Here is a 14595-nt window from a genome sequence, read left to right as displayed (position 1 = left end):
ACAGGGGGCTATCTCAGCCCTCCGAGCACGTAGAAAGTCAGGAGAGGTATCATTGGTACGCCTACCTAGTGGGTCGCTGCTTGGGGATCACCCCAGGAAAGCGATCCCCAAGCAGAGATCCACCCACTAGGCACCAAGTAGGTTGGAGCAGCTTCTTGGGCAAGGGACTTTGTCCCCCCTATTAAAGTCTGGCATACTCAGTCTTTCTGCCCCCCCTTTGGAGGGCAGATGGGCAATAGCCCCCAATCTACCCCAAGGGGGGAAAAAGCCCATTCAAAGCCAGGGATTAAAAAAAATATTGATTCACGGGTGGGGGTTGCCCAAGATGGACATGCCAATGCCCCCACCCCCCAGCAAAATTCCAGTCTTTCTGCCCCTCTGGGAGACAGATGGGGCAGTAGCCCTGTTCTGCCCCAGGGGGTGCAGAAAGCCCATTAGATGCCAGGGATTATTTGTCATATTTTTTTTAGGGTTGGGGGCTGCCTGAGATGTGCATGTCAATGCCCCCACCCCCACAAAATTCCACAGTCTTTCTGCCCCTCGGGAGGCAGATAGGGCAAAAACCCCGATCTGCCCCTGGGGGGGCAGTAAGCACAGTAGGCACCAGATGTTTGGTATGTATATTGGGGTGGAAGCTGTCCAAAATGGGCATGCCAATGCCCTCACCCCTCAAAGAAATTACACAGTCTTTCTGACCCTTTCGTAGACGGCAGATGGGGCAATAGCCCCTGATCTGCCCTCTGGGGGGGGGCGAAAGCCCACTAGGCACCAGGGATTTATTTTTTATACTTAGGGGCTGCCCAAAATGGGCATGCCAATGCCCCCACCCTCCCAAACAAAGTTGCCACAGTCTTTCGGCCTTCCCCGGGAGGCAGATTGGGGCAATTGTCCCTAATATGACTTACGGGGGGGGACAAAAAGCCCGCTAGGCCCCAGAGTTTTTTTTTTTGTTATACATAGGGTGGTGGTTGCCAAGACCGGGCATGCAAATGCCCCCACTGCCAAAAAAGTATTTCTGCCCCCCCGGAAGGCAGATCGAGACATTAGCCCCCTATCTGCTCCCCTCAGGGGAGGGGCAGAAAGCCCACTAGGCACTATGGATATGTTTATGGGCATGCGAGTGAGATGCCCAATAGGTAAGGGTCATTCACTTTATTTTAGGCACACATTTTGACTTTTTGGGTGATATTTTTATTCTCATCTACACCAAAGTGGGGGCAGAAAAACACTAGAAACCAGGGAGAGTTTGTGTGTGTGTAAACTGGCATTTGGCATTTGGCATTTGGCTGACCGTCTGTGTGTACTGACCTTTGGCTGGCATTTTGCTGGCGGTGTGTGTGGACCTGCACTTGGCTAATGGTGTGGGTGGACTCGTGCTTGATGATGGTGTGTGTAGATTGGCGCTTGCCTAGTGGTGCTTGGCTGGTGGTGCACATGGACTGGGGCTTGGCTGGCTGTGTGCATGGATGGTACTTGGCTGCAGGTCGAGACTGTCCATAGCAGACACAGGACGTTTGCCTGGTGGGCCAGAGGGGTGGGGACCGGTTTTCTGGCCAGGGGGGCAGTTTTGTCACTAGGGGCCAGTTTTGCAGCAGCGCTGCAATATTGAGCCCCAGTAAAAAAAAGCAGGAGTGGAGCTTTTTACTAGCACCCCGCCTCCCAGGGGCAGTCAATCAGCAATCTGCCAGGGCTGGTTGCTGTTCCCAGTCCAGCCCTGCTTGGCTGGTGGTGTGCGGGGATGGCGATTGACTGGCGGAGTGCGTGGGTGGCGCTTGGCTAGGGGTGTGCATGGATATTGCTTGGCTGACTGTGGGCATTGATAGCATTTGGCTGGCGGTGTACTTGGATGAAGCTTGGTTGGTGGCGTGCATGGACGGCGCTTTGCTGGAGATGTGTGTGAATGGCACTTGGCTGGTGGTGTGTGTGGATGGTGGTGTGCATGTACAGACTCTTGGCTGGTGATGTGGCTTGCATGGATCCCCCAGGGTTTCTTACCCAGAATCCTGCGCAAACCTCAAATTTGCTTAAAAAGCCACGTTTTCCTAAAATTTCTGTGTGGGTAAGTTGTAGGATCACCGTGCAGGCACAAATTTCCTACTATCCAGCATTCCCCTTGGTTTCCCAAGAAAAATTATACCCAACTTGTGTGGGTGCCCAAAGTAGCATCAGCCTAAAATCTAATAAACACAATGCCCATTTGGACTCGCTTTGGGCCCCCTCAATCTCTACACGTTTTTGGCCCTTCCATGTCATAGGCACTTGGCTCATCCACACAACTAAGGTATCATTTTTATTGGGAGACTGAGGGGAACGCTGAGTGGTAGGAAGTTTGTACAGTGCGGTGATCCCACAACTTACCCACACAGATATTAGAGGAAAATGTGACTTTTTAGCTAAATTTGAGGTTTGCAGCAAATTCTTGGAAGAAAAATGTTGGGGGATCAATGCAAGCCACACCTCCCTGGATTCCAATGGGTGTCTAGTTTTCGGAAATGTCTGGGTTTTTTAGGTTCCCCTAGATGTCTCCAAACCCAGGACCGAAAACACAGGTGCCCAACTATCTATCACAAAACGACCTGGTTTTTCTAGGGGTCACCGGCGTTTTGGTCCCAGGCTCAGCGGGTATCTAAGGAAACCTACCAAATCCAGATATTTCTGAAAACTAGACTGCCAGAGAAGTCCAGGGAGGTATGGCTTGCATGGATCCCCCAAAGTTTTCCTACCCAGAAGTCCGTGAAAACCTCAAATTTAGCTGAAAAGATCAAATTTCTCTCATTTCTGCGTGGGAAAGTAGTGGGATCACTGGGCTGACACAAATTTACTACCACCCAGCTTTCCCCCAGGTATCCTGATAAAATTGGTACCTCACTCGTGTGGGTGGGCCAAGTACCTGCCACAGGCAAGGGCCCAAAACGTATTGTGGAGACATCAAAATTACCTATCACAAAATGCAAAGAGGGGCACCTGGGTTTTTGGCCCAAGGCTCGGCGGCCATCTAGGGAAACCTACCAAACCCACACATTTCTGAAAACTAGACACCGTGGGGAGTCCATGGAGGTATGGCTTGCATGGATCCCCCATAGTTTTCCTACCCAGAATCCCATGCAAACCTCAAATGTCGCTGAAAGATTCCTTTTTCCACACATTTATGTGTGGGATCTCTGTACTGGCACAAATGTCCTACCACCCAGCTCTCCCCTTGGTCTCCCGAGTAAAATGATACCTCACTTGTGTGGCTGTCCAATGCAAAATCGGCTAAAACATTTTTTTTTTTTTAAATGCAGCGCTTAGAATTCGCTGTGCTATACCCTTAATCCCTATGTTTTTGCCCATTCCCAGTCCTCAAAAAACAAATCAGAAGTTCACCAACATGGTTTTAAATCCAGTCACTAAGCAACAAGAAAAATATTTCAAAGTAGACTGTTCTCTACAGGTAACGGTGAAGCAGCCACACGCCCCAGTGTGATTCAAGCCAGAAGGAAGGCATGCATGTGGGGCTAAAATTGTGGATGTTTTCGGTTATAGGCAGGGTGGGAAATGAGCGGGAATCAAATTCCTTTCCTATCCAAGTGGTGTCCTAACTGATAACAGTTCGAGGTGTAATGGAGCAAGCTTTAAATGTGTGCAGCCATGCAAATATTAATTCAAAGCAGTCATCTTCAAAAGAAACCAGGCAAATATTATTTTAGAACGGTTGTCTGAAAGAGAACAATTATTTATTTTAAAAATTCATCTGAGAAAATCAAGAAACAGCTGTTTGAAAGCATGCTTTAAATGTGTGCACTCACTGTAGAAAGGCCACAAAATGCTGTGAGAAAGGACACTTTAAATGCGTTCAGTGGTCCATAGCAAAGAAAATGCTGTTTGAAAGCATGCACGCAGTCATGGGAAAATAATGAAAGGTAAACCATAAACGCTGTGTGTACAGCAAGTAAATTAAAATAGTTCCATCCATCAAAACGACAATTGGTGAATGAGAATGAGTACTTGGGTCACGGGAGACTGAATGAATGTGAGTTCTTATATAGCGCTCGACTTACCCTTGGGCATCTCGGCGCTTGCATTGGGAACCTGTCCTGGTTTTTCCCTGTGAGATAGCCCGTACTGGGCATCCCCAAGGTGAAAGCCAGGCATCCCGCCGCGGGGGGGGGCCGTTGTGGAGATTAAGCAAGCTTGTTGCCCAGAGCTGCATAGTGTGAACTCGTGCTTAGAGTGGGCACCAAAGCGAGAATTATCAAGTCCGTGGACAATTGGGCTCCGGACCCTGCCGCGTCGGGTATCGAACCCTGGTCCCAGGTCTGACCTCTGCTTCAGGGTATGCCTCCTCTAACCAGTGAGCTACACTTCTCCACAGACGAGAGACACTTGAACAACAGGAAATAAAACGCCTACAACCAATGAAAAGGAGGAAAAATAAAGTGACAAGCACATGGCCCAATAAGAAAGGAAGTTGGGATGTAAGTCCCTTTTAAGATATATTAAATACAATAGAGAAAGCACTTTGCAGGCAAAACCTTAAAATGGTTACCGTTCCAAAAGCAGATGCAGAGAGGAGATCTGCTGCCCCTTGCAGGCCTCCATCCCTGCAGTGCCAGACATTGACTAGGGGTCACAAATTGCAACCTGCCTAAGTTAGAATCATTAGGAAGGTCGTTTTGCAACACACTGTAAATAGCCAATTGGTGATGCGCCTTATCTGTAAAGAGTTTCCATTCCAAAATGCATTGCTCTTTGCAAATCAGTTGGTGTGCAAATTTCACATCTCTTGTTTACGAATGGGAATGATACATCCTAATGTCTGACTCTCATCTACTTTCCTAGATGCTCAGGGAAGTGTTTCCTCATCCCCATCCCTAAATATTTCAAATACTGCTCACCCTAGTTGGATTCTCAGTTGATACTCTTGTTTCTGGTCCCTATCTAGAGACATATATTTCGACAGCAGTCCATCCCCTGGGCATTCCTGTTGACTTCTACTGAGTCATCAGATCAGTGTAGCTGCAAAAACCTGTTTCTGTCAATATGAACTGCTAAAATAGACTATTCCCTTTCCTCACTAGGTGAGGGTATTCATTAGAATATCTACCTGGACTTACTAATTTATGCTACCATATGTCTGCTAAATCTTTGCAAGGTCGGTTAAATCATAGCCTGACTTCTTCATTTGGTGGTCTTCTTTTAATAAACAGATTTTATTTCCTTTTCAGGTTAAGTATGCGCTTTCATGTACAACATTTCTCTTGGCGGATGTCCGATGGTTAACATTTACATACGCAAATTGACATTCATCACATCAGTATGTTATTTATCTGTTCCAGGAATAAGTCCCCCCCTCCCGCTGCCCAACTGCAGGTCACTATTGATGTTCCGTTGCATGTGTGTGGGGTGCCACTTTTCTATTAGAGAGTTGATTCCCATCCCCCCTGTTGCTATCCATCCCCATTGACCTCCGATGCTCCCTTATCTTGTTTTATTTTACTCAGCTGGTTGCATCTGTGCTAAATTCCTTTCTGCGTCTTGTCTTAGTGGGCTCCCCTGTCGGGATTGTACCGCAGGTGTCGGTTTGCCTGATTCCAACTCAGGATGTCTCATGCTTTCTTCGGGGCCGATATACAAGAAAGTGACGCATCTGTAGGGATCCGTCACTTTCCCTGCGCCAACATGCCAAATCCTTGTGTCACCATGGATGCGCCATATTTACAATCCGGCGCACCATGGCGCAAGGATTGACAGATGCGTCAGAAATTCTGACGCATCTGTTGACGGAAAAGTCATGCATTACTGGAGTCGTGTCGCAAGCACAACGCAACTCCAGCAATGCTCAGGGGCGCCCTGTGCCTCACATGCTGCGTCACTCCTTACGCCTGCTTCAAGCAGGCGCAGGGTTTTGACGCAGCAGGGCCGAAAAAGTGACTTATCACTTTTACGGGGCTTCCGGTGACGGAACGCCCACCCTGCATACATTAAACCTGATGCAGGTTTAATGTGACGCAGAGCTTTACAACGTGACGCATCTCCCTAGATGCGTCACGTTGTAAATGGGCCGCAACTTTTACGCTGCCGCTGCGTCACATAAGTGACGCAACGACGGTGCAAAAGTGACGCAAGGGGCTTGTAAATCTGCCCCTTCGTTTGGTGTTCTTATAATGAAATGTATGGAAACATTTTCTGTATAATCCATTGGGCCTTTTCCGATTCACTGCACTATTTGCTAAGAATGACACATGTTAAACACACGACTACAAAGATATTCCTCTAAAGTCTCCCTTTAAAAGCTGCTCCTTCAGTTATGGTGGAAAATGTCTGAAATATATTACTAGTCCTGAGCCTATGCCATTCATCGATATAATACACTAATAAGCCCACAGTAGGATCCCTGCTGCAGTCAGATTATTGTTTATTGTGTCTATTGTGTTTTAGTTAGTCTCACAGGAGCCTTCCTCTCCTGCATGAGCATTCAATTAAAAATAGCCTTCTCAGCCCTTTGCTGGCCACTCCCAGGGGGCATAAACTCCGCAAGTTGAACTTAGTAAAACTTAGTAAAAGTCTGGTAGGTCAAGAGATACCTAAATCTCATTAATTCTTGTGATTTAGGATGTGGGCAAATGTGGATGGTAGGCCATAGCTCACCTCCACGCTGTCCCTGTTGACCAGGATGAGGTTTCTCGCCTGGGGTGGGCTCAGCAGTATCTTCGGTTGTGAATTCCCTAATGGGCCAGCGGTGTGCCACCATGTCTTAGGCATGCTATCATGCCACTGTAGGTCCAGCCAACCATGGAGCCTGGAGATTTCACAGCTGCTCTTGGGGGCAGATTTACAAGCCCCTTGCAACACTTTTGCGCTACTGTTGCGTCACAACGGTGGCATGAAAATTGCATCAAATTTACAATGTGACGCATCAAGGGAGATGCGTCACGTTGTAAAGCCCTGCGTGACATTATACCTGAGTCAGGTAAAATGTATGTAGGGTAGGCGTTCCCATGCAGGAAAGCCTCGTAAAAGTGACGCAGTGAAATCTACAAGATTTCACTGCATGACTTTTAGGATGCCACTGCCTCAAAACCTTACGCCTGCTTGAAGCACGCATAAGGAGTGACGCAGTGTATTGGAAATAGGCCGCAATACACATTGCTGGAGTTGCGTCGTGCTTGCGGCACAACTCCAGCACTGCGTGACTTTTCCGCCAACAGATGCATTAGAATTTCTGACGCATCTGTCAATCCTTGCACCATAGTAAGTACGGCGCATCTATGGTGGCGCAAGGGTTCTTCACGCAGGCGCAGGGAAACTGACGCATCTATACAGATGCATCAGTTTCTTGTAAATCTGCCCCTTAGTTCGCACAAAGTGGACTCTATTTTCCACTACTTTTGTTGATTTTTGCTGACGTGCCTGAGGCTCATCCAACATCCCTATTAACTGAGCAAGTATTGCATCAGAATTAATTAGGGCCTCGTGTATCGAAGGGTTTTACCCATTCTATGACTATTGAACACTGTGTTAGTACACATGGGCTATATACTCTTACTTGTGGTTTATAGGGGCCAGGCAGCACAGAAGCAACTCTGGGAACCCTTAATTTAGCGAATTTCGAAGTTACGAAAAAACTTGTGTATGTGGTGCTAATTTGTCTTTTTCAATGTGTGAGTCTATCGCTATGGTTAACGGTCTCGGCATTTGGCTACGACACACATCGTGACTAATAATTCCTGCTTTAGATCTTCTGTACACCTACCGTTACTGCATGCCCTGCTTTCATACATATTCATGTTTTGCATCTGAAGGGGCAGATTCACAAGAAAGTGACGCATCTGTAGAGATGCGGCACTTTCCCTGCGCCACCCTGAGAAACACTTGTGCCGCTATGGATGCGCCATATTTACAATACGGCGCACCATGGCGCAAGGATTGACAGATGCATCAGAAATTATGACGCATCTGTTGGCGCAAAAGTCACCAATTGCTGGAGTTGTGTCGCAAGCATGACGCAACACCAGCAATGCAGGTGAAGGCCTACCCTCATTGTGCTGCATCACTCCTTACGCCTGCTTCAAGCAGGCGTAAGAATTTGATGCAGTGGCGTCCTAGAAGTGGCTCAGTGAAATCTTGTAGATTTCACTGGGTCACTTCTACGAGGCTTTTTTGCATTGGAACGCCCACCCTGCATACATGATACCTGATGCAGGTATATTGTGACGCAGGGCTTTACAACATGATGCATCTCCCTAGATGCGTCACGTTGTAAATGGGCCGCATTGTTATGCTGCTGCAGCGTCACAAAATGTGACGCAACGGCGGCGCAAAAATGACACGAGGGGCTTGTAAATTTGCCCCGAAGTATTTGTCTTTCTGGACTGCCTTCTGCTCTAAATTTGAGACACTTAAAAGATGACCCGTAGTTTATTCTATACGATTTAATACCAGCAGGGAGCATTGCACACACTAATCTCCTGCATTTTAATCCAGCCCTCAAGTGATATACTGTCTCTCTCTTGCATTAAACATGAAGCATGGTATACAACTCTCTGAAGTAATAAAAGAGTAAAGCATTACCTATGTTTAAAATTCGTAAACTCTATTGTTGAAACATACATCCCATTTCTAATTGGAATTCCGCATGCCACCCCACTGCCTTTTGTCAGGGGTTGACAATTCTTTGAAAGCAAGCGCAAACCATTCTGCACACCAATGAAGATATACATTGGGCGCCTGTTTGGTGGAGGATTACATTAGACCACATATGCTCTCTTTATTTATACTTCTGAACCTGGTGCAGGGCTATTAGGTTTGCTTGAATTTATAATTGTAATCAGTATCTCTGCACAAAATTCAGAAGTTTACGAGTTTTTTCCCATGGAATAGGAAGCAACTGCTAATGTCTGTTAACAGCAGGTCTTTTCTCAGCAGTTTTCCCCAGTTCCAGAGGAAACTGCGTTAATATTTTCTGTCTGCTCTGAGCAGGAGGAAAGTGTTAGTGGGAGAGTCAATGTGGGTTGGGTGTTGGGTGTTGAATGATGGGCAGTGGAGGCTGGTGATCTATGAAAGTGGTGGGTGTAATACTTGCCAGGAGTTCACCCCATTCTTTTCAAAATGTGCCTTGAAAATTTTCGGTATGTTAAAAATTACCTTCATTGTGCCAAAGCCAGCATTTCGGTACGGCTACCCCCTTATGCCAAGAATTATATACAATATTCCAGTATCAGAATTTCGCCATCGATATTGCCAATATACCATTGGTGGTCCGTTTGGCAAAAATTGCCTTCAGTATTTCAGAGCCAGCACCCTATTGTGGCTTGCTTCCACCAACCCTCCCCGTGGCCCCATTATGCAAAAGCTGCCCACTCTACGGCAAAGAAATGCCTTCAGTATGCCGGCACCAGCACTGTGCCATAGGTGTTCCCTTATGTCAGGTATTTCTTCCAGTATGTTCAGGCCTACATTTTTTCATGGATGCTCTCTCTTATGCCAAAACTTACCAGCGCCAGCATTTTCCTATGGATGTGCCCATTTCAAATATGACCTCCCGTATGCAGGCACCAGCATTTTTACACCGAGGCCACATGCCATGAAATACCTCTAGTATGTCAGAGCCAACATTTTACCATTGGTGTTCTTCCTTATAGCAAGAATTATCTCCAATTGACATGAGGCAGTATGTTACCTTAGGTACTGCCATACAGCTAGAATTATGTGGATTATGCCATGGCCAGAGGCAGACTAACACTTGTAAAATATGCAAACAAACACACTTTTACTCATTCACTCTCTCTCACTTCTCACTCACCCTCTCTCACATTCACCCTCTTCCCCACTCACTGTAACTCACACTCTCTCACTTACTCATTCTCACTCCCACTCACTCCCGCTCACGGTTACTCACACACAAACATATTCATTCTCACAGTTTCTCACTCTCACCTACAAACACACTTACACATTCACCCTTTCACATTTACTGACTCCGGCGCCTGATGGAACTGCACCAGCTGCACACCATTGATAGCTATACCCCTGACTCACTTTAATGCCCTCGCAAAATCCCCAGTAACTAACTCTTTTTGACACACTCACACTTCTTCACTCTTTCCCCCTCACTCACTTTCACTTATTTGAATACTCTCTCAAATTCAAATTCAATTTCCATTTTATTGACACTCTCAAATACACTCACACAGTCACTAAATTTCATTCACTCGCAGTCACTCACAAACACACTCACAATCACATCAGCACACATCCACAGAGAAGTAACATTTTTGTACTTACCTTTCCTGGCAGCATCATTTTTTTGTTTTAAACAGACTCTTATTGATTTTCAGAAAACATACATTCAATCCTGCGGTCCACTGAGCGCCCAATGGAGGAAATCAGCATGAAGTACTACGGATACCATGACAAACTGACTACAGAGTCTCATCCATCCCCCCACAAGGCGTCCGTGATACAGCGCAGTCCATCTGCATGCTTGATCCAGTCCAATGGTGTGGAGCAACAAGAACAACCCCGACCCCCTCCCACCACTCTCACTTTCGAAACCCCCCCATAGGAACCCCCATCCCAACAATGTCGCCGGTCTCTAAGATATTCAAGAAGGCAAATAAGACTCCCGTACCACCTTCAGTCTCCCTACCTCAAAGGGCGTGGTAGTGAGTGGACCAAGACACAGGGGGAAGCTTCTTATCATGGTCCCAGCGGTCTCCTCGTGCACTGTACCCCTGCAGGCGGGAAGGGTTGCTCAAGGGGTCCGTGCCACATCCCTCTCATCAAGGGCATCCTCGTCTTCCACAGTCGGATGCTTGGTCAGCTCCAGGAGTGCCACCCATGCCTGGGCCATTTCCAGTGACTTCTCGCTTCCATTACGCTGAGCCATACTTAATCTATAGTTCCCTTTACTTTCTGGCCATTTCACCAGCTCCCTATTCCAACGCACTAGACTAGGCCCCTGCCTCGCCTTCCAGTGGGAAGTAATTTCTCTCCTAGCCAAGACCAACCCCAGGTCAATGAACCTGCTGGTGACCTGATTCTTGGCAGTGTGTGGGAACCAATGCAACAAGCAGACCCTTGGTGTCACAGTTAGTTCACTCTCCGTCACAGTCAGCAAAGCAGTCGTCACCTCTCTCCAGAAGTCTCCCACCTGCGGACAGTCCTAGAACATGTGAAGAAAACTCGCCCCGTCCTGGTCACAATGGGGACAAGTGGCCAACACCCCAAAATATTCAGCAATTTTACTAGGCGTGAGGTAGGCCCTATGGAAAACATAGAATTGGATGAGCTGGAAGCGCGCATTCCGAGAACATTTCCACGGCCGCTCTACAATCGCCTCCCAAGGTTTTTCTGCAATGGGTTCCCCCAGATCCACCTCCAACTTGAGCTGCAATGCCATCAGGGGTTGGCGCAGATATCGAGTGATCCGTCGGTAGAGGCAGGTCACCGCTTTAAAGGTGCCTGCCGCCATCACTAAATATTGACAAGCGAGAGACGTATCTGGCTCCAACAGTCCCTTTTGCCAGTGCTTCCTGATAGCCACTGTCAGGGCCGCATGCAAGAGAAAGCCCCCCCGCGGGAGATCATGCCGCTCCCTGAGGTCATTAAAAGGGAGAAGATTACCACCTTCATAAAGGTCACCTATTGCCGTAACTCCCGCCTCTTTCCAGTCCAGCAACTTGCTCCAATCTCCCCTGTGAGGCAGCACCTCACACATCCTCAGCTGGATATCAGGCACATAAGGAGTCTTAACGTGTGCCCTCCTGGCCAGGCGGGCCCTGCACTGTCACACCATCCACAAATCTGGTGGCAGGGAGTCGCCTCTCAACGGGGCTCGTAGCAGCACACAGGACAAAAGGTGCCAACTCAGATACGACCCACCCTGGTCCTCCGGGCGACTAATATGACCCGCCACCCACTTCGTAAACCATTGAAGCTGCGCGGCATGATAATAGGCCTCTAGGTCCGGCAACACCAGGCCCACCTCTGCCCTGGGCCGCTGCAGGGTGGTCAGAGCAACCCACCGTCTCCCAGCCCCATATATCAATCCCGTAATCAAAGTATTCAGCTGAGCAAAGAGCTTACCCGGGATCCAAACGGGGAGGGTACCGAAGTAATAGAGAAACCTGGGCAGAATGACCATCTTCACCAAGGCAACCCTGCCGGCAACAGATAATGGAAGAGTCCCCCAGAAATCAAAACAGGTTTTCGATCCGCGCACCGCCCGCCCCACATAGCCCTCCAAAAGATCGTCAGGAGCATGATAGATCTGAGTCCCCAAATACGGCAAACACCGGCATTCCCACGGAACTTCCCCTGCCCTCGGATGATCCATCCTGTCTGGCCTAGTAGGAAACAAATACGACTTGGTCCAATTCACCCGGAGTCCCGCCACCCTCCCCAAGGTAATTTTATACACACAAGGACCCAAGCAGAAACTTGCCAGAAATGTATATGCACATCCACTATGTCGTATATTTAAATCAGTAGTTCACACTTGATTAGTATCTTAGGTGCTCTCAGGCAACAAATCCTCCTCTGCCTTTGAAAGACAAACCAAACCCCAAATGAGACAAAAAGGCCCTTTGGAATCCACAAGCTTTTCACGCACTTGCCGAGGCACACACAAAAAGTACTAAACCAGAGAAGCTGGCTTCCACTATTAGTTTGTATGTATCAAATTGAAGTCTACAGATTGCTTCAGGATTTTCTTTCCATATTTCTTTATTATTTCTTCTTTTGAAACCAAGTATGTGTACAAAACAGCCAACACGTGTTTCATCCAAAAGGACTTTTTCAAGGCTAATAAGTACTGGAGAGTCCAATAATTTGATCCATAGTTAATCGAACATATAGAAAATGGAAAAGCCAACCGGGTGGTATATATCCCTTGATTTATACTTGTATTAGAGCTCAAACAAGTACACCGTCTGCAGAGTGACCTCCGGCAGTTCAGGCTCGAAATCTCCATTTGTGCTGCCAGCTGGAGAGGACACAGAGCCCTCCAGCACTCGGTTAGAGGAAGCAGAAGCTGGGCTGGTTCCACCCTGACTGATCGCTACCACCACCTGCACAGCTCTGTTTCGTTCAAGCCGACGGTCTAGTAGCATGTGAGCCCTTGAAGGACTCGCAGCATCAGGGGATCACCTCTCCGCATTGCTCGCTGGCGAACTCCCCCCCGACATTGCCTGACGTGTCTCCAGCCATTACCACGCGTCCTGCGGGGTGGTGAAAATGAGCGTGCTGGGACCGTCCACCACCCGCAGCCACGCTGGGAAAAGCATTGCATAAGGAATGTGGAGTTGAGGCAATTTCCGCTTAAGAGCAACGAAGGAGGCGTGCTGCCCTTGAACCTCCCTGGTGTAGTCCGGAAAGAGCATCACATTGGAGTTATCTATTTGTAGATGTTGCTTCTCTCTGGCCCGATGCAGGAGGTGGTCCCTGTCCCTGTAGTGCAGCAATCTTGCCACCATCGGTCTCGGGGTGCTCCCAGTTTAGGAGGCCTAGCCGGGACCCTGTGGGCTCCCTCAAGGGCAAAACACGGGGATAGCCCCTCCGGGGCAACCTCCGACCAGAGCCAGCCTTCCAAGTATCGGACAGCATCATCCCCTTCCGCACATTCTGGAACTCCCACTATGCGGAGGTTATTCCGGCGAGAGCGCCCTTCACTGTCCTTTGCCCTCAGCTTCAGAATCCGAACCCTGCTCTCCATCTGCTTCAAGGAGTGCTGCAAGTTGGTCACCTTGTTTGGTACCTCCTCCAATGTCCTCTCAGTCGCTTTCACCCGCTCCTTCAGCTTCTTATGATCATCCTTAAGCAAAGCGAGATCCCCTCTAATAGTGTCTATCTTCGTTTCGAGGGCCTCCTGGGATGCAGTGATGGCCTGCATTATATCCGCCAAAGTAGGGCCTCTAGGAGCCTCCACATCGGTGGTTAGCGTCTCGATGTCCTGGTCTCCAGCCTGGTGCCCCCATCCTCTTCCCGGAGGACAGCAAACCCCCTTCTCCGTGATGCATGGCCCATCCCAGCCGCTCGTCCGGGGCCACACCAGCCACCACCAGCCGCGAGATGTCGTCAGTCCCAACTGCGCTTAAATGATATATCCGAATCGTCCAGCAAATCAGGTGAAGCGGAGTAAGTCCCAAGGAAGAGTTGGTGTGCAGGGCAGCCGCACACAGCCCCGGCGGCGAACAGGCCAGGAGAGTCCAGGGGCTGGACTTCGTTCCTCTCTGGTTGCAGCTAGGAGGGTGGAAGGAGGTAGCGCTGTGCAGCCAGTGCATCGCAGGTGACAGCCAGCAACTCATGAGGGACCTCCGGCCCCCCAGACCTCCACAAGTCACCCTCGATGCAGCAGCGTGCCTCAGGGGCCCAGCGGCTCACACAAATAGCTCCAGGATTGGCCGCTACAAGGCCTCCACCCCGTTAAAGCTCCCCCCGCCTATAAGCGGGCAACATGAGCCAGGGGGCTCCACGGGGGTAGCGAGGACAGGGCCTCCGGCAGCACCTCCAAAGTCCACTGCCACTATCAAAGCGGTCGGCCCCTGCTCATGAGCCCCGCACTCTGCACCATTCAGTCTGTCGCATCCAAGGGCAGGTCAAGTGGGGCAATCC

Source organism: Triturus cristatus, chromosome 3_2 (genome assembly GCF_964204655.1).
Source record: "Triturus cristatus chromosome 3_2, aTriCri1.1, whole genome shotgun sequence".
NCBI lineage: Eukaryota > Metazoa > Chordata > Amphibia > Caudata > Salamandridae > Triturus > Triturus cristatus.
This window is presented reverse-complemented; position numbering follows the sequence as displayed.